Below are 23,469 nucleotides of genomic sequence, written 5' to 3'. Positions count from 1 at the left end.
CTGCACAACTTTTTATTTTTCTTGGAGTTACTTGCCTCCATTTTTTATTTGTTTAGTTTTCTATGTATCTATTGCTGTTTTTCCAAAAGGTGTTAAAAATCTGTCGGGGTTTTCAAACTCTGAAGCACATCACATTATCTGTTGTTAGTTCTGCTTCTTGTATGGAGGGATTGGAGTGGGGAGAACTTGACTTCAGAACTGTCATTCTCCTTGCTCTGATCTAGACTTGTTAAGACTTGTAGAGTTATTATTCTGTAACTTCTGTACTCTTTTCAAAAAGGGAATCCCCTGCACCCCCACCCAACCCCCTTTCTTTTCCCACTGGCTCCCTTTCTGCCTCCTGTCTTGGCTTATTTAGTCCTTCGTTTGGCTGAAATATGTTATCTGGTTGTTTCTTGAGAAAAGTTGCATAGGAGGTAAATTTTAGGGACTTGTATCTTTTAAAAAAAAATCTGTATTTTATTTTCACACTTGATTGGTAGTTTGGCTGGAAATAAGTTTCCATCAGCATTTCAAAGACATTTCTCTTGTCTTTGAACTTTCAGTGTTGCTTTTGAAGAGTTTGATGCTGTTCAGTTTTTTTTTATATATATATGAACTTATTTATTTTATTTATTTTTAGCTGCATTGGGTCTTCGTTGCTGTGCGTGGGCTTTCTCTAGTTGTGGCAAGCAGGGGCTACTCTTCGTTGTGGTGCACAGGTTTCTCATTGCAGTGGTTTCTCTTGTCGCGCAGCACGAGCTCTAGGCGCCCAGGCTTCAGTAGTTGTGGCACGTGGGCTCTAGAGCACAGGCTCAGTAGTTGTGGGCTGCGGGCTCTAGGGCGCAGGCTCAGTAGTTGTGGGCTGCGGGCTCTAGAGCGCAGGCTCAGTAACTGTGGCGCATGGGCTTAGTTGCTCCGCATCATGTGCTTCTCACTGCAGTGGTTTCTCTTGTTGCCGAGCATGGGCTCTAGGCGCGCAGGCTTCAGTAGTTGTGGCACATAGGCTCTAGGGCGCAGGCTCAGTAGTTGTGGCACACGGACTCTAGAGCGCAGGCTCAGTAGCTGTGGCACACGGGCTTAGTTGCTCCGCAGCATATGGGATCTTCCCGGACCAGGGCTCTAACCCATGTCCCCTGCATTGGCAGGCGGATTCTTAACCACTGTGCCACCAGGGAAGCCCGCTGTTCAGTTTCTTGATCCTTTTTTTTTTTCTTTTTTTGTATGTGATTTGATTTTTTTTCTAGGTATCTTTTGTTTATACTGGTGTTGTTAAATTTTATGAAAATGCATATCGTATCAGGCATTGAGAGAATTCTTTTTCTCCGTAATCCAGTATTTCTCAATAGAGGGCACTGTGGGCATTTAGGTAGTACCATTTTTGTGTTTGGCTGTATTGTGCTTATGGGGCTTTGAGCACCCAGGCTCCCAGCGCTAAATGCCAGAATAACCCATTAGTTTTGGGGACAACTAAAAATGTCCCCAGACATTTCCAAACACCCCCTTGGGAGAGGCAGTACTAATCTTTTTTGAGAAGGGTTATTGTCATCCCGAGTCCTTAGGGCACTTTTTTGTTCAGTTAATGATGGACCTACTGATTTAAAATTTTTCTTCTGTTTCCTGATTTTCTCTTTTTGGTCTGTTTTCTGAGATACTTTCTTCAACTATATTTTTCAATCCTGTTAACTTGTATTTGTAAAGGCATTTTCTTATTTGAATTTTTTAAAAAGAATGGTATTCTGTTTTTATTTAATATATATATTTTTGTTGTTGAAGTTTTCTTTCCCTTAATTGTCAGTTTTCTCTGAATTTCTTGTTTTTCTTTTGCTTCCCTTCTTTCTTACCTCATGGTGTCCTCACATATTGGTGACCATTGACTGTTTGTATTTAAAAGTAAAGTACTGTAAGGCTGGATGGTAGCTGTGACCCTTTTTGCCGCTTTTCTTAAAACTCATTTTCATTTTCATTTTTTCCAGAATGGCCTTCTTCCTAATATTAGTTTTTAAAAGTCATTGACTGGAATTTTAATCTTTAGCCTTTCTACAGGCTTGTTTTCTTAAATCTTTAACTGTAATTGGTTCTCTCAGTTATATTCTCTGAGTTCTTGAACAGACGTCTTTGAGTCTCAAATGTCCATCATTGTCATTTTTTCAAATTATATCTATATAGAAATAATTTACTATTCTTGTGTTGCATTTTGTTTAGAGCCTACCTGCAGGATAATATTGTCTCTGCTGAACTTTCTGGATTCCAGTTTTCTTCAAGTCTTGTTAGTTCTTTCCAGAATTTCTTTCTTATTTCTTATGTCTTCCATTGTGGTCACTTTCTCCCTAGATTCTTATTTCCAGTTTACCAGCCTTACATAAATTTTAGGTCTTTGACTTTTCTCTAGTTATTCCTGTAGCCATACTGTATCTTTCTGGTTTGTAGTGTCCTTTAGTTCTGTGCTGCTGTTTTCACTGTTTTTGGTGTCCTTAAATACTAGTTTTTGTAAACCAGGTTCAGTTTTTTTTTTTAAGTCCCCTTCTCTAAGCCAATGATGTGTCAAACCTTTAGCTTCTGTTGTGTTGTCTGGTGTAAACAAATATATGGCATCTGGTATAAATTTCTTTTTATTTAAATTCAGTCTCTAAAGAAAAAAGTTTTTTTTCTTTTAAAGTAACAGTATGTCATTTATGCTGCCCTTTAATACATATTAAAATAATTGACTTTTCCCCCCAGTTATTTTATTTTTAATTTTTATTTATTTGGTTGTGCCAGGTCTTAGTCGTGGCTCACAGGCTCCTTTGTTGTGGCTCGCTGGCTTCTTGGTTGTGGCATGTGAACTCTTAGTTGTGGTATGCATGTGGGATCTAGTTCCCTGACCAGGGATTGAACCCGGGCCCCCTGCATTGGGAGCTCAGAGACTTAACCGTTGTGCCACCAGGGAAGTCCTTCCCCCCCCCACCCCCCACCCCAGTTTTTTATTGTGGTAAAATACACAACAAAATTTACCATCTTAATTACTTTTAAGTATATACTTTAGTGGTATTAAGTACATTCATATTGTGCAACCATCACCACAATCCATCTCCAAAACTCTTTTCATGCTATAAAACTGAAATTCTATACATATTAAACAATAACTATCCCCTGTCCCATTAGTCCCTGGTAAGCATCGTTCTACTTTATGTCTCTGTGAATTTGATTACTCTGGGTACCTCATGTAAGTGAAATAATTCAGTATTTGTCTTTTTGCGACTGGTTTATTTTATTTACCATTATGTCCTCAAAGTTCATCCATGTTGCAGCATGTGTCAAAATTTCCTCCCTTTTTAAGGGTGAATAATATTCCATTATATGCATTACCACCGTTTGCTTATCCGTTTGTCAGCTGATGGACACTTGGGTTGCTTCCACTTTTTAGCTATTGTGAATAATACTGCTAAAACATGGGTGTACAGATATCTCTTCAAGACTGTACTTTCACTTCTATTGATATAACTGATTTTTACTTGTTAATAAAATTGATATATTTAGGGGCCGAGGGCGGTGCAGCTGCAGCCGCAGCGCTGGCGGAGGAGCGCGCGGCCGCGAGCAAAGGAGGGAGGGAGGGAAGGAAGGAAGAGAGGCAGGCGGGCAGGCAGGCGGGCGCGGGGGTCGGGGACTGAGGCGGCAGAGGGAGGCGAGAGCCGGGCAGCCGCTTCGCGCTATTTGCTGCGTGGGATTTTGTGGGGGCTGCCGTGGAGTCGGCCGAGGAGAAGCGGCACCGGCGGCTTTGGTGCTGGCGCCTGGGGGCGGGGGACTGGGGAGGCAAGAAGGGGGATCGCTGCAGTGGTTCTCTTGCTCTCGCGCTCTCCTTGCCTTTCTCCTGGCTCGGTGGGCTCCTCCCGGTGTCTTCCTGCCTCCTGGGCCCCTATCCCCGCCCTCTGCGGTATGTCTTGATTGCGAGCAGCAGGTTTCATGGGGCTCCTCAGGATGATGATGCCGCCCAAGTTGCAGCTGCTGATGGTGGTGGCCTTCGCAGTGGCGATGCTCTTCTTGGAGAACCAGATCCAGAAACTGGAGGAGTCCCAGTTCAAGCTAGAAAGGGCTATTGCAAGACATGAAGTTCGAGAGATTGAGCAGCAACATACAGTGGAGCCCTTGGCAAGATGCAGCTTTAGATGAGGAAGAGGACATGGTGGTCATTTATAACAGAGTCCCCAAAACTGCAAGCACCTCTTTTACCAATATTGCTTATGATCTATGCGCAAAGAATAAATACCATGTTCTTCACATCAATACTACCAAAAATAATCCCGTAGTGTCACTGCAAGATCAGGTGTGCTTTGTAAAGAATATAACTTCCTGGAAAGAGGTGAAACCAGGGTTTTATCATGGGCACATTTCTTATTTGGATTTTGCAAAATTTGGTGTGAAGAAGAAGCCAATTTACATTAATGTCATAAGGGATCCTATTGAGAGGCTAGTTTCTTACTCTCACTTTCTGAGATTTGGAGATGATTATAGACCGGGGTTAAGAAGACAAAAACAAGGGGACAAAAAGACCTTTGATGAATGTGTAGCTGAGGGCGGCTCAGACTGTGCTCCAGAGAAGCTCTGGCTTCAAATCCCATTCTTCTGTGGCCACAGCTCAGAATTTTGGAATATAGGAAGCAGGTGGGCTATGGATCAAGCCAAATATAACCTAGTTAATGAATAGTTTCTGGTGGGAGTTACTGAAGAGCTTGAAGATTTTGTCATGTTATTGGAGGCAGCTTCGCCCTGGTTCTTCAGGGGTGCTACAGAACGCTATTGTACAGGAAAGAAATCTCACCTTAGGAAAACCACAGAGAAGAAACTCCCTACTAAACAAACTGTTGCAAAGCTACAGCAGTCTGACATTTGGAAAATGGAGAATGAGTTCTATGAGTTGGCACTAGAGCAGTTCCAATTCATCAGAGCCCATGCTGTACAAAAAAAAGATGGAGACCTCTACATCCTTGCACAGAATTTTTTCTATGAAAAGATTTACCCTAAATCGGACTGAGTACAAGGTGTGGCAGTTAGATTCTTGAACTACAACTTTGACCCTGTCTTCACCTTAGTTCTCAGCTCCACAACTTGGATTGCTGATGGGTATGTAAGACAGTTTGTATTGAACCGAGTTAGGATACAGACAGTGATGTCAAGGAAGTAGATTCTGGCTGATATGTCAGTGGTCTAGGAAGTTTAAGTTTCAGCCTTTTTTTTTTTTTTCCTGGTTAAATTTTGGTGGGAGTTACAACCTCCTGCCTGGACAAAACCTATACATCATCTAAAATAAACACATAGCAGGTCTAATTGAAGGCTAAATACTGAAATACAGTTTCAGAAAAAGTTCTGATACTGTTTTTGATAAAGCATTTTTTTCAACTAACCATGAATGAAGATGAATCCATTTGCTACTTCCACCTTCACCTGGAGGTTTGCATTATACACCACTACTGGATAGTGTTATTAACTGTTTGGCATTGTGTACTTTGTTTTTGTGAATCACGTCCCATGAAATTTATTGAAATGTTTGATCACGTTTGCTAAGAATGTTTCTGCTGTAGTTGGAACTGCCCTTATTTATGTAGGTCATTTTAATTTTCTTAAAAAAATGATTATTAGTGTTAAAAATCAATTTAAACCATTATTAATACTGTAAAAAGAATCAAAGCAGTATTTCTCTTTCCTGTCTCCCCAATATCTAAGATTGGGGAAACACTTCAAAGAATGTTGACATTGCCTAAAGTTTTGGTTAAGGCTTCCACACATGAATATCAAAAAAATAAGTTTAGTATTTGTTTCTCAATGGGTTATTTGTAAAGGTGTAAACTGAGGTATTAGTGAGTCCATATTATAACTCCGTTAGTGAGCTGTGGTATGGGTAGGATTTTCCTACTTCTTCTGTACTTTTACTTGTAGACTCTTTTAACTAAGGTGCTTTATAATGTGTTTTAAAGCATTGCATTTACCAAAAAAAGAAGGAAAATGCTATAAATATTGCAAATTTTATGTATTTGGACCAAAAGGTTATAAGTAATTAGACAAAAGTGGTTTTGCACCAGTTTTATTATGTCAAGTAAAACCATCAGACCTACTGTTCTCGTATTTCTCATTTAACTTTACTGTTAAGATATCACTGAAATGAACTTCAATAACCTTTCAATTTTGATACGCAGTACATTATTCATAATTGGGGGCAGTAGTTATAGTGGAAAGAGTACTGGATGAGGAGTCAGAAAACTTGATTTCTTGTCCTGGCTCTGCCACTTATCAGCTGTGTGATCTTGGGCAAGTCACTTAACCTCTCTCTGCCTCAGTTTCCTCATCCTGATATGAGGATGATAATACCTGCTGTACCTACCTCACAGGGGTGTTGTGAGGATTAAATGAGATGGCATGTGAAAGCACTTTGAAAACTAATGTGCTATATAAATGTAAGGTATTATGGAAAGGAAACATCTTTAACATATAGTTTCATACCATTCGTTTCTTTAACAAAGAAAAGGTCCACTTAAAAGCTGGTTGAAAAAAGTTAATCTTGATATAAATTTGTGTTTAATAAATATCTTCTCAGTGGAAAAAAAATTGATACATTTTATAGACTCTTCATCTGGTATGGCACTCTTTTCAAACTCTGAGTTCTACATATTCATTTCTTTTTACTGATCCTTCTAAAGTGTGAGCACTTTTTGTTTTAAGTTATAAGAATGCATGAAATTTTGGTGTACAGTTTTACATAAAATCACATTACTAATAGCCAGGTCATGGAAGCAACCTAAATGCCCATGAACAGACGAATGGATAAAGAAGTTGTGGTACATATATACAATGGAATATTACTCAGCCATAAAAAGGAACGAAATTGAGTCATTTGTTGAGACGTGGATGGATCTAGAGACTGTCATACAGAGTGAAGTAAGTCAGAAAGAGAAAAACAAATATCGTATATTAATGCATGTATGTGGAACCTAGAAAAATGGTACAGATGAGCTGGTTTGCAGGGCAGAAGTTGAGGCACAGATGTAGAGAACAGACATATGGAAACCAAGGGGGGAAAACTGCGGTGGGGTGGGGATGGTGGTGTGCTGAATTGGGCGATTGGGATTGACATGTATACACTGATGTGTATAAAATTGATGCCTAATAAGAACCTGCAGTATAAAAAAACAAACAAAACAACTAATACTAAACTTTCATTGGGTTATTTGTATGGAAATATGTTAATATAAATGTTTCAGACATTACATGAAATTTCTAAAAATCTTATATGTTCTGGTATAATGTTATAAGTAATAATCCTAGTTATTACTTTAAAATGTATATCTCAGAAATAACTAAAAAAAAAAAAATCACATGACTGCTTATTTAAGGCAGCAGTGTCCAATAATACCTATCAGAATTTGATTTAGATACTAATTTCAACAGAAATGTGCAAGGCTAGGTACTCTCTGTAAATCTTCAACACTACCACCTCCCCCTCTGACTCAGCAGATGTCTTTGCCTCTTACTTAACAGAGAAAATAGCAAACCCATCAGATGGGGAGTTCTTTATATTCCTGCTACTACATCTACAAATTGTACATGTAGACATATATTGTTTTTCTTGGGCCACTCTTAAAATGGGAGACATTTCGTATAAGGCTTATCTCTACTGGTTGTTCATTTATTGGGTGTTTATTGAACACTCAGTAGGTGTGTGTGAGGCACTGAGGATAAAGCTATAAACAAAGTAAAACTCCTGCCCTCGTTAAGGTTAAATTCTAGTGGGTTGAGAAAGAAAATTTTGTTTGTCAGATAGGGATAAGTGCTATAGAGGAAAGGGGATAAGTGAAAGAAAAGTTTGTTAGGTAGGGTTAAGTGCTATAGAGGAAAGGGGATAAGTGAAAGAAAAGTTTGTCAGATGAGGATAAGTGCTATAGAGGAAAGTAAAACAAAGAGAAGAGTGATAAGGAGTGGATCTGTGTGTAAGAGATTACTATTTCAAAGGTTCCTTGGGAAAGACATCACTGCTGAGATTAGATACCTCTGTTTCTCCCTTCCTTCTTAACTGCCTTCTTTTGTATTAGATATCTTTTAATGAACCATTTTAACTTCCTTGTTGTTCTTTTACGGTATTTTTTAAAAAGATTTATTATTTTAAAAAAATTTTGGCTGCGTTGGGTCTTACTTGTGGCACATGGGATCTTCGTTGAGGCACGCAGGATCTTTTGTTGTGGTGTGCGGGCTTCTCTCATTGTGGTGTGCGGGTTTTCTCTTCTCTAGTTGTGGCTTGCAGGCTCCAGGGCATGTGGGCTCTGTAGTTGTGGCACACGGGTTCCAGAGCATGTGGGTTCTGTGGTTTGCGGCACTTGGGCTCTAGTTGAGGTGCGCAAGCTCAGTAGTTGTGGCTCATGGGCTTAGTTGCCCCCTGGAATGTGGGATCTTGGTTCCCTGACCAGGGATCCAACCCACATCCCCTGCATTGCAAGGCACATTCTTTACCACTGGACCACCAGGGAAGTCCCCTTTTACTGTGTTTTTCTTGTTGTTATTTTCTTAGTCATGGTTCTGGGGGTCGTCATTACCATTTTATCTACTTTGAATACCAATTCAATTACAATAGTATATAAAAACTTCTTTCTATAAAGCTCCATTCCCTTCCCCCTCCTTTGTGTTGTTATCCTGCAAGTTACATCTTTATCCATTGTATACTTATCAACCATCTTTCTAATTATTGCTTGATGTTTTTGTGTTTTAAATAAGATAGGAGGGAAAAAAAGAGAAAAACAAATACATGTATACTGTTTTTTATAGTTACCTATGAAGTTACTTGTACTGGTGCTCTGTATTTTTCATATGGATTTGAACTACTGTTTAGTGTTATTTCATTTCAGCTGAAGTGCTCCTCTTAGTATTTCTTTTAGGACAAGTCTACTAGTAACAGCTTACTCAGTTTTGTTGATCAGGAATGTCTCCTGCAATTCTGAAGGATAGTCTTGTTGGATATGGAATTACTGGTTGATGGTCTTTTTTTTTCCCACACCACTTTGAACACATCCTGTTGCCTCCATGGTTTCTGATGAGAAATCAGCTGTTGATCTTGAAAGGATCCTTTGTGATGAGTCGCTTTTTTCTCTTTTTCGTTGGCTTTCAACAGTTAATGTGTGTCGGTGTGGATGCCTTTGAGTTTATCCTCCTGAAGTTTTTTGAGCCTCTTGGATGTGTAGATTAATGTGTTTTTCAAATTTAGGAAATTTTTGGCCTTAATTTCTTCAAATATTCTATCCTTTTCTCTGTCTCCTCTTCATTATGTGTATGTTGGTGTGCTTAATGGTCTGAGTCTCTGATCTTTTTTTTTTTCATTCTTTATTTTGCCTGTTCCTGAGACTGGCTGATCTCAGTTGACCTATTTTCAAGTTTGCTGATTCTTTCTTCTGCCTGCTCATATCTACTATTGAGCCCCTCTATTGAATTTTTTATTTTATTACTATATTATTCAAATCTATAATTTGTATTTGATCTTTTTTAGAAAATAATTTTTGTCTTTTGAGATTGTCAATTTGGGTGAGACATTGTTCTCATATCCTGCTTTAGTTGTTTTAACAAACTTAAATTAACTGATTTGAAGTCTTGGTCTAGTAAGTTCAATGTCTGGGCTTCCTCAGGGATATTGCCGCATGAGCCCACCACCTGTGTGTGTGTGTGTGTGTGTGTGTTTAGACTGTACTTTCTTTTTCTTTGCATGCTTTTAATTTTTTGCCAACTGGACATTTTTAAATACCGTAGCAACTGTACAAATCGGATTCTCTCCTCTCCCCAAGATTGATTGATTATCTATTTATTTATTTATGTGACTTTTTTGGTACTAATACTATAAACTGTATTTTTCTGTTGTTTCATGTGGTCACTAAAGTCTCTGCTCAGTTAGCTTAGTGGTTAAAGTAATGAATAGACATAGGTTTCCTTGGATGCCTGAAACATGTAAATCTTCCAGTCTTTGCTAAGGGGCTCTATGTGTATGTTGAGACATGCCTTCAACACTCAGCTAGGCAATTTACAACTCTGTCTTAGCTTTCTTTTCTTGCTTGTGCAGAGCCTAAAGGTTAGCCAGAGGTGAGAGTTTAGGGCTTTCTCTGGCCTTTCCTGAGAATATACACAGGTTACGTGTGAGTGTGGATTCCCAGGAATATGTTGGAGCTTTCCAAAGCCCCCATGGACATCTCATTCCCCAGCTTTTCTTTTTAAGCTTTTTGATTATGCTATTGTTTGCCCCAAATATTGTCCATAATCTCAGGCAGCTGCAGTGTTTGACAGTTGCCTCTGACTGTTTTTGACCAGAAAGAAGGCTGTTTGCTCTGGATGAGCTCAGAGTCAGGCCACATAAAGACAACTTTGGTAGTAGTAGAGTCTTCCAAGGAACCACCAGTCATGTCAAATAATGACAGTTCTCTGGGAGTGGGACTTTTAACAACTTTGGTAGTAGTAGAGTCTTCCAAGGAACCACCAGACATGTCAAATAATGACAGTTCTCTGGGAGTGGGACTTCTAAGAAGATCCAATCCTGTTCTGCCCGCCCTAGTGGCTGTTGACATTCACTATGACTGCAGGCTGTTGGTTTTCACAGAAAGAGGAAGGGGTAGAATGGAAATAGGGTAAATTAAACACCACAAAGCTTGCTGTTCTTACCAAGATTCAGCCATTATTTGGTGAATAAACATTCCCCAGATTGCTTCAATTCTTTGTAATTTTCAGAGTTCTGAAAAAGTTGATTCTCCCAGCTTTTGCGAGTGTTCTCATTGCTTTTATGAAGGAGAGAATTTCAGAGGTCTTTACTTGGTGATTCTTGCCGATGAGAATAACAGTTGCACTTAATAAGGATGTGTGGATTCCTTCTCCAAGCTCAGAGGACTCAAGGAGCCCGGGGTTTGAGAATTTTCAGGTTAATCAACCCATCTCTCTATCCCATTTTTTCAGGGTTCCAATGTGTTCTCTTTTCCTATGCAGGCCTTAACCTTGGCATAGCAGACTTATCCAGATTGAGACTTTAACTTTCTTTGGAGCCCTACCACTCTTACAATTAAGTCTTGGCCCTTAGCCTTTTGTGGCCTCCTGCTTTTAAAGATTTTATGCTACCAAAGAAACTTCTGGCTTTTTCACATTTAGTTTTTAAATTCCCTATCACTCATTTTAACCTTTTGTTATATTTTTCCGAAGAGTCAGTTGCCTTTAGCAACAGCAACCCAGTTTCATGGTCTTTATAATTACTGTTTTCCTTATATTTCTCAAATATCTGATACACTGCACCTTTTAAGTGCAGGGTTCGGCAAACTATGGCTTGCTGGCCAAACCCACTCTTGGGTCTGCCTGTTTTTGTCATGCCCTATTTTTAAAGAGTTGTAAAACAAAAACAACAAAGCAGAATATGAAATACTATCTGGTCCTGTAAAAAAAAAAAAAAAAAAAAGTTTGCCAACACCTGCATTCTCTTCCACTGGATAACTACCCAGTTTACCAACAATGGAACTTTTAGCCATTGCACTGCCAGTTTGTGCTCGGTTTCTGTTCTATCATCACCAGTGATAGTGTCCTTTGCCAGCTGGGTGGCTACGTGGATGGTGATCCAACTCCAAAACTTCATTTTAGAGCTTATTTTCTTGGACCATTCTCAACACCAGTGGCTGCAAGTTGGGTCCCTGGGTAGGCTGACTATGATTAACATGCAGAAATGTTCTTAGGATCAAAATCTGTAGAAGGAATGGAAAGGAAGCAGAAGGGGTAAATTGGGCTGTAATTGTATTATCAACAAAAGCCACTGTTGCCCCCGTGAGAAACTCTGAAGCTGGGATAACCTGTGGAGTTGTCCAAAATTGTGACAGGGTGCTGGGCCCTTATACGCCTGTTTTGATCAGTCCCTCCATGAAGGCTGCTAGGGCATGCAGCTGTCTTTAGCTGAGGCAATTCCTGAAAAGGCCTGACAGGTGAAGGCTGTTTGACAGCAGCTGGACAATAAATCCTTCATTTCTGAAGGGAGGTCTGGATAGCACATCAGTGTCTGCTACATAGCTTTATGTGAGTTCTTCTAATTATAATTTTCTTCTAAAATTTTTTTAAATTGTAACTTTAATGAATAAGTTTTTTCTCATGAGAAAGCTGTAAAATAGAATTCTTTTAAGAACTATATACATTTTTACTCATAATAAGATAGACAATTTTTTCCTAAGGCATTTTTGAAAAACTGAGCTATTTTAGTTTTGATTTGTGTCATTTTAATATCAGAAGTGTCATCATAGAATTCTGAAATGCTAATCTTAGTGGTTGAAATTTACAACTAGCAGATCTTAAGACATCTAATTCAGCCCTCTCGTTTGACAAATGAGTAAGCTGAGAATGAGTGAGCTAAGGGGTTATAAAGCTAGTTAGTGACAAGTAAGGCTTAGAATGTAGGTCTCCAAACTCCCGACTAGTATCCTTTTATCAGTATTCCTGATCTTAGTTTCTTATAATTTCTAAGAAAAGAGTATTAGGGTTCTGAAACTGAGCAAGAGTTTTTTATGGCCTTTAAAGTCATTTTGTTGCTCCTGGGAACCATGGTAAACAGTATGCAAATGCTTCAGTGATGACAACAGCAATAATAATAAAGCCAACTTTTGGAGTATATCATTTTCATCAGTCCTGAAATCATTTCGGACAGATGAATCTGATTTATTTTTAACCTTTCTGGAAGATGATTCCACAGTTATCTTTGGAAACTTCTTCCTGATGACTATGGGTTATCAGATAATGGAAGCTCTTCACTATTTGCTGGCAGGATCATACAGTGAACATATGATTATCAAATGAGGTCTGAAAGTGCTCTACAATTTTAAAATTTAGTATTTTATTTTCAATGGTAGATTATCTTAAACGTGTTCTGGATCACCTGAGTCATAATTGAATACTTTCACTTGATGCTGGGGTTAGAATATGTGTTAGTTTTTGGTGGTGCCAAGTGTTACTGTTTTGATTGTTAGGGACTAATATTAAGGAAAAGAATAGAAGTACTAGTCTTAATGAATAAGATGCTTTGGAGTTAAGTGAAGACCAAGTGCTTTTTTAGCATCAGGAATTAATGTTTCATAATAATGTGAAACTGAGAAAAATTTACCTGCCTTATATTACCATTTAGTAGAACAGGCATTCCAATCTTAAAGGAAGCTTATGGTGGTTCAGTTAGTGCCATTTTTGTGTTGTGAGCAGAGATTTATTCAGCAAAACCATGCCATTTATTTTTTTAAGTGTTTGTGTTAAAGTGAATTTTATTTATAAGTTTTGTGTTTGGTTTTTGGTTTATCTGATTTTTCTGTATTTATGTAAGATCTGTATGCATAAAGAGTTTACTTAAAGGTTTATGTTTATCAACTATACTGTGATAAAAATTAATTTTTAAAAAAGGTTTATGTTTGCATAGGTTTAAATAACGTTAGGATTACAACTTTTGTAAATAACTGGAAACTGCAGGAACGTTTCTCCTTTTTAAGGGGTCTGTATATTATTGAAGTTTGAGAATGTCTTTCTTCAGAGTTCTAAGTTGATGTTGGGTTACTTACAAGTACATACTTAAACTTTATGAAAGTTTTAATGAATGTGCAATCATATTAATATATGTGTGTGTGTAGGCAAGGAAGGAGGAAAGGGGAGATTTTCTTGTGTAGAAGAAAAATATTATAAATTATCATAATAGGAATTAGGTTTCTTCTGAATAAAGGGTTTGATGCCATTGACTCCTGGGAGGAAGTTATGATAATTTCAGTCTTCAAAGATTCACTCTACTTCTCATGCTATATTGAATTTTTTGAATGTTCTAACTCTTGAAAAAAATTCTGTAGTGAATCTTGTAATGAAAAACCTACTAATTTGTTTTGTAAGTTGAAATTTTGGCAGATTGCTATTTAGTAGAGTTTAGGTATTTATGATGGACTAATCATGATCTGCCTGGTAAGATACTCGATAAATCTAATTGTAGATAAATACCTGTTTTGGGGTCAGGCACAACTTGTAGTTTACTCACATTATTATATAATAAGGGAATATAAATGTGTATGAAAATAATTGTGATGAATTCAGCTGAGTATAGAAGTTTTATTGAGTGAGTACTTACTCTTGAGATATTTCACTAATTTTAATTTATAATCTTAATAAGGTATCGTTTGTCACCACCATTTTCCTTCTAATTTTCATCTATATGTATGTCATTAAACTTTCCACAGGCCTTTTTTTTCTTTCCTTCCTTCCTCACCCTTCCCCCCGCCGCCCCCCCCCCCCCCCCCCGCCCCCGCCCCGGCCCGGTTTCTTCCTGGCCTGCTAGTTGCCACACACTGTTCTAAATGCTTGGGATATAACCATGAACTAAACAAATATTCCTGCTCTCGTGAAACAGATTCTTGTGGGGTTTGAGGGTGGGAGGAAAGAAGCAGTAACATGTAAATAAATTACTGAGAAACTGTATGAATAGATAAATAAGAAATTTTTGTTAGAAAGTGATTGTGTTGTGGTAAGAGAAAAAAGTAGAGGAGGGTTAGGGCAATTAAGAGTATATGGGGAGGGCTTCCCTGGTGGTGCAGTGGTTAAGGATCCGCCTGCCAATGCAAGGAACACGGGTTCGAGCCCTGGTCCGGGAAGATCCCACAAGCCGCGGAACAACTAAGCCCGTGCACCACAACTACTGAAGCCCACGCGCCTGGAGCCCGTGCTCCACAGCAAGAGAAGCCACCGCAATGAGAAGCCCGTGCACCGCAACAAAGAATAGCCCCCACTCACTGCAACTAGAGAAAAGCCCACGCGCAGCAATGAAGACCCAATGCAGCCAAAAATAAATAAATAAATAAATTTATTTTTTAAACAAGAGTATATGGAGATGTGGAAAAGTTTGTAATTTTTAAAAGGATAGTTAGGATAGGTCTCACTGAGAAGAGGACATTTGAGCAAAGTTTTGGTAATGGAGTTATTTGTGTGAAGGAAGAACTCACTGGCATTGCTGTTAGTGGAAAAGGCCCCAAGGCAAATAGGTGCATGCTTGATGGGTTCAGAAACTAGCAAGATGACCCATGTGGTTAAGGTGGAGTGAAGTCCAGGGGTGAAGAGTGGTGGGAAAGGATACCTGAGATGTAAAAAGGACCAGACAATTAGGACTTTGTTGGCCATCATAAGGACTTAGGCTTTTATTCTGGGTAAGATGGGTAGCCATTGCAGAGTTTTGAGCAGAAGTGATGTGTCTGGCTTTTTTGGGGGAGGAGTGCACTGGCTGCTGAGTTGAGAATAAGGTGTGTGTGTGGGGTGTGTGTGTGTGTGTGTATACGCATGTATAGCTCATGCTTAGACAAGTGCATTGCACTTAGACAACTATATATTATGCAGAGTGTAAATATAAGGTCTATATTTCTTTAGCCAGGGATCAAAAGTTGGATTTTAATACTCATTTAACTAGTAACAGGGCTGTTCAAAACCTGAAATCCAGCAGGAGGACAAATTGTGTGGAAGAAAAAAATTATGCATATTTTTATCAGTGTGAGAAGAGAGAAGATGAATGAATGTTTAGAGGGAATGTTAAAATTGATAGCAACATTCCTTTTTTTTTTGTTTTTTGCCCATGCTGCGGCTTACAGGTTCTTAATTCTCGGAAAGGGATTGAACCCAGGCCACTGCAGTGAAAGCGCCGAGTCCTAACCACTGGACGGCCATGGAATTTTCAGTAGCAACATTCTTGATTTTAAAATATTTTTCTTTTAATTGGGGGGACTATAGAAAAGCCTAGAAAACAAAACAAAAATTGCTTATCTCACCACCCAGAGATAACCATTATTAATATTTTGGCATTCGGTTATCTATGTGTGAGTGATATTTTTAATGTATTTTTTTTGCCTGAACTTGTAAATTGAAGTATAACATCCATTTAGTAAAGTACTCCAATTTTAAATATACAACTTGATGAATTTTTACAGATTATACACCAATGTAAATACCACTCAAATCAAGATAATATTGCCAGTGCCCTATATATGTCTACCTCGTTTTCACTTAGTCTCCCCCGCCAACCCTTAGAAGTAACTACTATTCTGACTTCTACATCACAGATTATTTCGTCTGTTTTTACATTTTAACACTAATTTTACACTAAATGTCTAGATTTTTTTTCCACTCAACATTGTATTTTCACTGTTTTTTAAGCAATGGTTTTATTTTTATTTTTACTTATATTTTTTTAATTTTTGAGTTTTATTTTATTTTTTTATACAGCAGGTTCTTATTAGTTATCTGTTTTATACATATTAGTGTATATATGTCAATCCCAATTCCCCAGTTCATCCCACCCCCACCCCCCCAACACCCCACCACTTTCCCCTCTTGGTGTCCATATGTTTGTTCTTGACATCTGTATCTCTGTTTCTACCCTGCAATCCAGTTCATCTGTACCATTTTTCTAGATTCTACATATATGCGTTAATATACGATATTTGTTTTTCTCTTTCTCACTTCTCTCTGTATGACAGTCTCTAGATCCACCCACGTATCTACAAATGATCCAATTTCATTCCTTTTCATGGCTGAGTAATATTCCATTCTATATATGTACCACAACTTCTTTATCCATTCATCTGTCGATGGGCATTTAGGTTACTTCCATGACCTGGCTATTGTAAATAGTGCTGCAGTGAACATTGGGTGCATGTGTCTTTTTGAATTAAGGCTTTCTGTGGGTATATGCCCAGTAGTGGGATTGCTGGGTCATATGGTAATTCTATTTTTAGTTTTTTAAGGACCCTCCATACTGTTATCTATAGTGGCTGTATCAATTTACATTGCCACCAACAGTGCAAGAGGGTTCCCTTTTCTCCACACCCTCTCCAGCACTTGTTGTTTGTAGATTTTCTGATGATGCCCATTCTAACTGGTGTGAGGTGATACCTCATTGTACTTTTGATTTGCATTTATCTAATAATTAGTGATGTTGAGCAGCTTTTCATGTGCTTCTTGGCCATCTGTATGTCTTCTTTGGAGAAATGTCTGTTTAGATCTTCTGCCCATTTTTGGATTGGGTTGTCTTTTTTTTTAATATGGAGCTGCATAAGCTGTTTATATATTTTGGAGATTAATCCTTTGTCCGTTGATTCATTTGCAAATATTTTTTCCCATTCTGAGGGTTCTCTTTTCGTCTTGTTTGTAGTTTCCTTTGCTGTGCAAAAGCTTTTAAGTTTCATTAGATCCCATTTGTTTATTTTTGTTTTTATTTCTATTAAGCTAGGAGGTGGATCAAAAAAGATCTTGCTGTGATTATGTCAAAGAGTGTTCTTCCTATGTTTTCCTGTAAGAGTTTTATAGTGTCCGGTCTTACATTTAGGTCTCTAATCCATTTTGAGTTTATTTTTGTGTATGGTGTTAGGGAGTGTTCTAATTTCATTCTTTTACATGTAGCTGTCTAGTTTTCCCAGCACCGCTTATTGAAGAGACTGCCTTTTCTCCATTGTATATCCTTGCCTCCTTTATCATAGATTAGTTGACCATAGGTGTGTGGGTTTATCTTTGGGCTTTCTATCTTGTTCCATTGATCTATATTTCTGTTTTTGTGCCAGTACCATATTGTCTTGATTACTGTAGCTTTGTAGTATAGTCTGAAGTCAGGGAATCTGATTTCTCCAGCTCCTTTTTTTTCCCTCAAGACTGCTTTGTCTATTTGGGGTCTTCTGTGTCTCCATACAAATTTAAGATTTTTTGTTCTAGTTCTGTAAAAAATGCCACTGATAATTTGATAGAGATTGCACTGAATCTGTAGATTGCTTTGGGTAGTATAGTCATTCTCACAGTATTGATTCTTCCAATCCAAGAACATGGTATATCTCTCTATCTGTTTGTGTCATCTTTGATTTCTCTCATCAGTGTCTTACGGTTTTCTGAGTACAGGTCTTTTACCTCTTTAGGTAGGTTTATTCCTAGGTATTTTATTCTTTTTGTTGCAGTGGTAAATGAGATTGTTTCCTTAATTTCTCTTTCTGATCTTTCGTTGTTAGTGCATAGGAATGCAAGAGATTTCTGTGCATTAATTTTGTGTCCTGCAACTTTACCAAATTCATTGATCAGCTCTAGTAGTTTTCTGGTGGCATCTTTAGGATTCTCTATGTATAGTATCATGTCATCTGCAAACAGTGACAGTTTTACTTCTTCTTTTCTAATTTGTATTTCTTTTATTTTTTTTTCTTCTCTGATTGCCATGGCTAGGATTTCCAAAACTATGTTGAATAATAGTGGTGAGAGTGGACATCCTTGTCTTGTTCCTGATCTTAGAGGAAATGCTTTTAGTTTTTCACCGTTGAGAATGGTGTTTGCTGTGGGTTTGTTGTATATGGCCTTTATTATGTTGAGGTAGGTTCCCTCTGTGCCTACTTTCTGGAGAGTTTTTATCATAAATGGTTGTTGAATTTTGTCAAAAACTTTTTCTGAATCTATTGAGATGATCATATGGTTTTTCTCCTTCAATTTGTTAATATGGTGTATCACATTGATTAATTTGCGTATATTGAAGAATCCTTGCATCCCTGGGATAAATCGCACTTGATCATGGTGTATGATCCTTTTAATGTGTTGTTGTTGGATTCTGTTTGCTAGTATTTTGTTGAGGATTTCTGCGTGTATATTCGTCAGTGATATTGGTCTGTAATTTTCTTTTTTTGTAGTATCTTTGTCTGGTTTTGGTATCAGGTTGATGGTGGCCTCATAGAATGAGTTTGGGAGTGTTTCTTCCTCTGCAATTTTTTGGAAGAGTTTGAGAAGGATGGGTGTTAGCTCTTCTCTAAATGTTTGATAGAATTCACCTGTGAAGCCATCTGGTCCTGGACTTTTGTTTGTTGGAAGATTTTTAATCACAGTCTCAGTTTCATTACTTGTGATCGGTCTGCTCATATTTTCTAATTCTTCCTGGTTCAGTCTTGGGAGGTTATACCTTTCTAAGAATTTGTCCATTTCTTCCAGGTTGTCCATTTTAATGGCATAGAGTTGCTTGTAGTAGTCTTTTAGGATGCTTTGTATTTCTGCAGTGTCTGTTGTAACTTCTCTTTTTTCATTTTTCATTTTATTGATTTGAGTCCTCCCTGTCTTTTTCCTGATGAGTCTGGCTAAAGGTTTATCAATTTTGTTTATCTTCTCAGAGAACCAGCTTTTAGTTTTGTTGATCTTTGCTATTGTTTTCTTTGTTTCTATTTCATTTATTTCTGCTCTGATCTTTATGATTTCTTTCATTCTGCCAACTTTGGGTTTTGTTTGTTCTTCTTTCTCTGGTTCCTTTAGGTGTAAGGTTAGATTGTTTACTTGAGATTTTTCTTGTTTCTTGAGGTAGGCTTGTATAGCTATAAACTTCCCTCTTAGAACTGCTTTTGCTGCATCCCATAGATTTTGGATCGTCGTGTTTTCATTGTCATTTGTCTCTAGGTATTTTTTGATTCCTTCTTTGATTTCTTCAGTGATCTCTTGGTTATTTAGTAACATTTAGCCTCCATGTGTTTTGTGTTTTTTACCTTTTTTTCCCTGTAATTGATTTCTAATCTCATAGCGTTGTGGTCAGAAAAGATGCTTGATGTCATTTCAATTTTCTTAAATTTACTGAGGCTTGATTTGTGACCCAGGATGTGATCTATCCTGGAGAATGTTCTGTGCGCACTTGAGAAGAAAGTGTAATCTGCTGTTTTTGGATGGAATGTCCTATAAATATCAATTAAATCTATCTGGTCTGTTGTGTCATTTAAAGCTTGTGTTTCCTTCTTTATTTTCATTTTGGGTGATCTGTCCATTGGTGTAAGTGAGGTGTTAAAGTCTCCCACTATTTATTGTGTTACTGTCGATTTCCTCTTTTAGAGCTGTTAGCATGTGCTTTATGTATTGAGGTGCTCCTATGTGGGGTGCATATATATTTATAATTGTTATATGTTCTTGGATTGACCCCTTGATCATTATGTAGTGTCCTTCCTTGTCTCTTGTAACATTCTTTATTTTAAAGTCTATTTTATCTGATATGAGTATTGCTACTCCAGCTTTCTTTTCATTTCCATTTGCATGGAGTATCTTTTTCCATCCCCTCACTTTCAGTCTGTTATGTGTCCCTAGGTCTGAAGTGGGTCTCTTGTAGACAGCATATAGATGGGTCTTGTTTTTGTATCCATTCAGCAAGCCTGTGTCTTTTGGTTGGAGCATTTAATACATTCACGTTTAAGGTAATTATCAATATGTATGTTCCTATGACCATTTCCTTAATTGTTTTGGGTTTGTTTTTGTAGGTCCTTTTCTTCTCTTGTGTTTCCCACTTAGAGAAGTTCCTTTAGCATTTGTTGTAGAGCTGGTTTGGTGGTGCTGAATTCTCTTAGCTTTTGCTTGTCTGTAAAGCTTTTGATTTCTCCATCAAATCTAAATGAGATCCTTGCCGGGTAGAGTAATCTTGGTTGTAGGTTCTTCCCTTTCATCACTTTAAGTATACCATGCCACTCCCTTCTGGCTTTTAGAGTTTCTGCTGAGAAATCAGCTGTTAACCTTATGGGAGTTCCCTTGTATGTTATTTGTCGTTTTTTCCTTTCTGCTTTCAATAGTTTTTCTTTGTCTTTAATTTTTGCCACTTTGATTACTATGTGTCTCGGCGTGTTTCTCCTTGGGTTTATCCTGTATGGGACTCTCTGCGCTTCTTGGACTTGGGTGGCTATTTCCTTTCCCATGTTAGGGAAGTTTTCGACTATAATCTCTTCAAATAGTTTCTCTGGTCCTTTCTCTCTCTCTTCTCCATCTGGGAGCCCTATAATGCGAATGTTGTTGCATTTACTGTTGTCCCAGAGGTCTCTTAGGCTGTCTTCATTTCTTTTCATTCTTTTTTCTTTATTCTCTTCCGCAGCAGTGAATCCCACCATTCTGTCTTCCAGGTCACTTATCCGTTCTTCTGCCTCAGTTTTTCTGCTATTGATTCCTTTTCGTGTAGTTTTTATTTCAGTTATTGTATTGTTCATCTCTGTTTGTTTGTTCTTTAATTCGTGTAGGTCTTTGTTAAACATTTCTTGCAACTTCTCGATCTTTGCCTCCATTCTTTTTCCAAGGTCCTGGATCATCTTCACTATCATTATTCTGAATTCTTTTTCTGGCAGGTTGCCTATCTCCACTTCATTTAGTTTTTCTGGGGTTTTATCTTGTTCCTTCATGTGGTACATAGCCCTCTGCCTTTTCATCTTGTCCATCTTTCTGTGAATGTGGTTTTTGTTCCACAGGCTGCAGGATTGTAGTTCTTTTTGCTTCTGCTGTCTGCCTTCTGGTGGATGAGGCTATCTGAGAGGCTTGTGTAAGTTTTCTGATGGGAGGGACTGGTGGTTGGTAGAGCTGACTGTTGCCCTGGTGGGTAGAGCTCAGTAAAACTTTAATCCGCTTGACTGTTGATGGGTGGGGCTGGGTTCCCTCCCTGTTGGTTGTTTGGCCTGAGGCAGCCCAACACTGGAGCCTACCTGGGCTCTTTGGTGGGGCTAATGGCAGACTGTGGGAGGGCTCACGCCAAGGAGTACTTCCCAGGACTTCTGCTGCCAGTGTCCTTGTCCCCACGGTGAGCCACAGCCACCCCCTGCCTCTGCAGGAGACCCTCCAACACTAGCAGGTAGGTGTGGTTCAATCTCTCCTGGGTCCCAACGCGCACACTACTTTGTGTGTGCCCTCCAGGAGTGGAGTCTCTGTTTTCCCCAGTCCTGTCAAAGTCCTGCAATCAAATCCCACTAGCCTTCAAAGTCTGATTCTCTAGGAATTCCTCTTCCCGTTGCGGGACCCACAGGTTGGGAAGCCTGACGTGGTGCTCAGAACCTTCACTCCAGTTTGTGGACTTCTGTGGTATAATTGTTTTCCGGTTTGTGAGTCACCCACTGGTTATGGGATGTGATTTTATTGTGATTGCCCCCCTCCTACCGTCTCATTGTGGCTTCTCCTTTGTCTTTGGATGTGTGGTATCTTTTTTGATGAGTTCTAGTGTTTTCCTGTTGATGATTGTTCAGCAGTTAATTGTGATTCCTGTGCTCTTGCAAGAGGGAGTGAGTGCACGTCCTTCTACTTTGCCACCTTGAACCAATGTCAACATTGTATTTTCTATTCCTGTGTTCCTTTTTTCACTTAAAAACAATTTTCCATGGTATTAAGATTCCCCACCCTTAAGAGACATAACCAAATGCAGCATGTGGACCTGATTTGACCAAAAAAACCTATAAAAACATGTGTATATATTTTTTTGAGGTATAGTTGATTTACAATGTTGTTAATGTCAGGTTACAGCAAAAAGATTGTTTTAAATCTATATACACACACACATACATGTATATTCTTTTTCAGATTCTTTTCCATTGTAGGTTATTACAAGACATTGAATATAGTTCCCTGTGCTATACAGTGGGTTCTTGTTTATTTGTTTTATATATAGTAGTGTGTATCTGTTAATCCCAAACTCCTAATTTATACCCCCCCCTTCCCCTTTGATAACCATAAGTTTGTTTTCCATGTCTGTGAGTCTGTTTCCGTTTTGTAAATAAGTTCATTTGTATCATTTTTTAGATTCCACATATAAGTGATATCGTATAATATGTTTTTCTCTAACTTCACTTAGTATGATATTCTCTAGGTTCATCTATGTTGCTACAAATAGAATATATACATATATGTGTAATATTCCATTGTGTGTACACACACACACACACACCCCACATCTTCTTAAACCAGTTTTCTGGTGATGAGCACTTGGTTATTGTTAATAATGCTGCTGTAAACATTGGAGTGCATGTATCAGAGTTTTCGTCTTTTCCAGGTATATTACCGGGAGTGGGATTGCTGGAGCATATGGTAACTCTTTTTAGTTTTTAAGGAACCTCCATACTGTTCTCCATAGTGGCTGCACCAATTTAAATTCCCACCAGCAGTGTATGAGGGTTCCTTTTTCTCCACACCCTCTCCAGCGTTTATTATCTGTAGACTTTTTTTTTATTTTAAAAATATTTCACTGCTAAAAAATGCTAACCATCATCTGAGCCTTCAACAGTGGTAGTAGTAACATCAAAGATCATTGATTACAGATCACCACAAATACAATAAAAATATTATTTAATTTTGTTAGGTGTGGTAATGGCATTTTTTCCATGTAAACTAAATATTCTTATTTGTTAGCAATATATAGTGAAGTATTTCTGGGTGAAATAAGGTATCTGAGAATTGCTTTAAAACATGCCAGTGGGGTCACAGACATAGAAAACAAACTTGTGGTTACCAAAGGGGAAAGGTGGAGGGCAAAGGGATAACTTGGGAATTTGGGATTAAGGCACACACACACACACACACACACACACACACACACACGCATGTGTATGTATATATATAATATAAATATATATATAAAATAAACAATAAGGGCCAACTGTGTAGCACAGGGAACTGTGTTCAGTATCTTCTTATAACCTGTAATGGAAAAGGATCTGAAAAGTGTATGAATATATATAT

At 38.2% G+C, this 23,469-nt stretch overlaps 1 protein-coding gene and 1 pseudogene across 4 annotated transcripts in view; both read left to right on the top strand.

Annotated features, from left to right (window-relative positions):
* Positions 1-23,469, top strand: part of STRN3 (striatin 3) — a 117,980-nt gene that overhangs the window by 15,027 nt on the left and 79,484 nt on the right. The gene's annotated exons all lie outside the window — the stretch shown is intronic.
* LOC132360575 (heparan sulfate 2-O-sulfotransferase 1-like) lies at positions 3,922-4,990 on the top strand (annotated as a pseudogene).

This window comes from Balaenoptera ricei, chromosome 2 (assembly GCF_028023285.1).
Source record: "Balaenoptera ricei isolate mBalRic1 chromosome 2, mBalRic1.hap2, whole genome shotgun sequence".
Lineage (NCBI taxonomy): Eukaryota > Metazoa > Chordata > Mammalia > Artiodactyla > Balaenopteridae > Balaenoptera > Balaenoptera ricei.
Note: the sequence above shows the minus strand (reverse complement) of the source record. Positions and strands in the feature narration are given on the sequence as shown.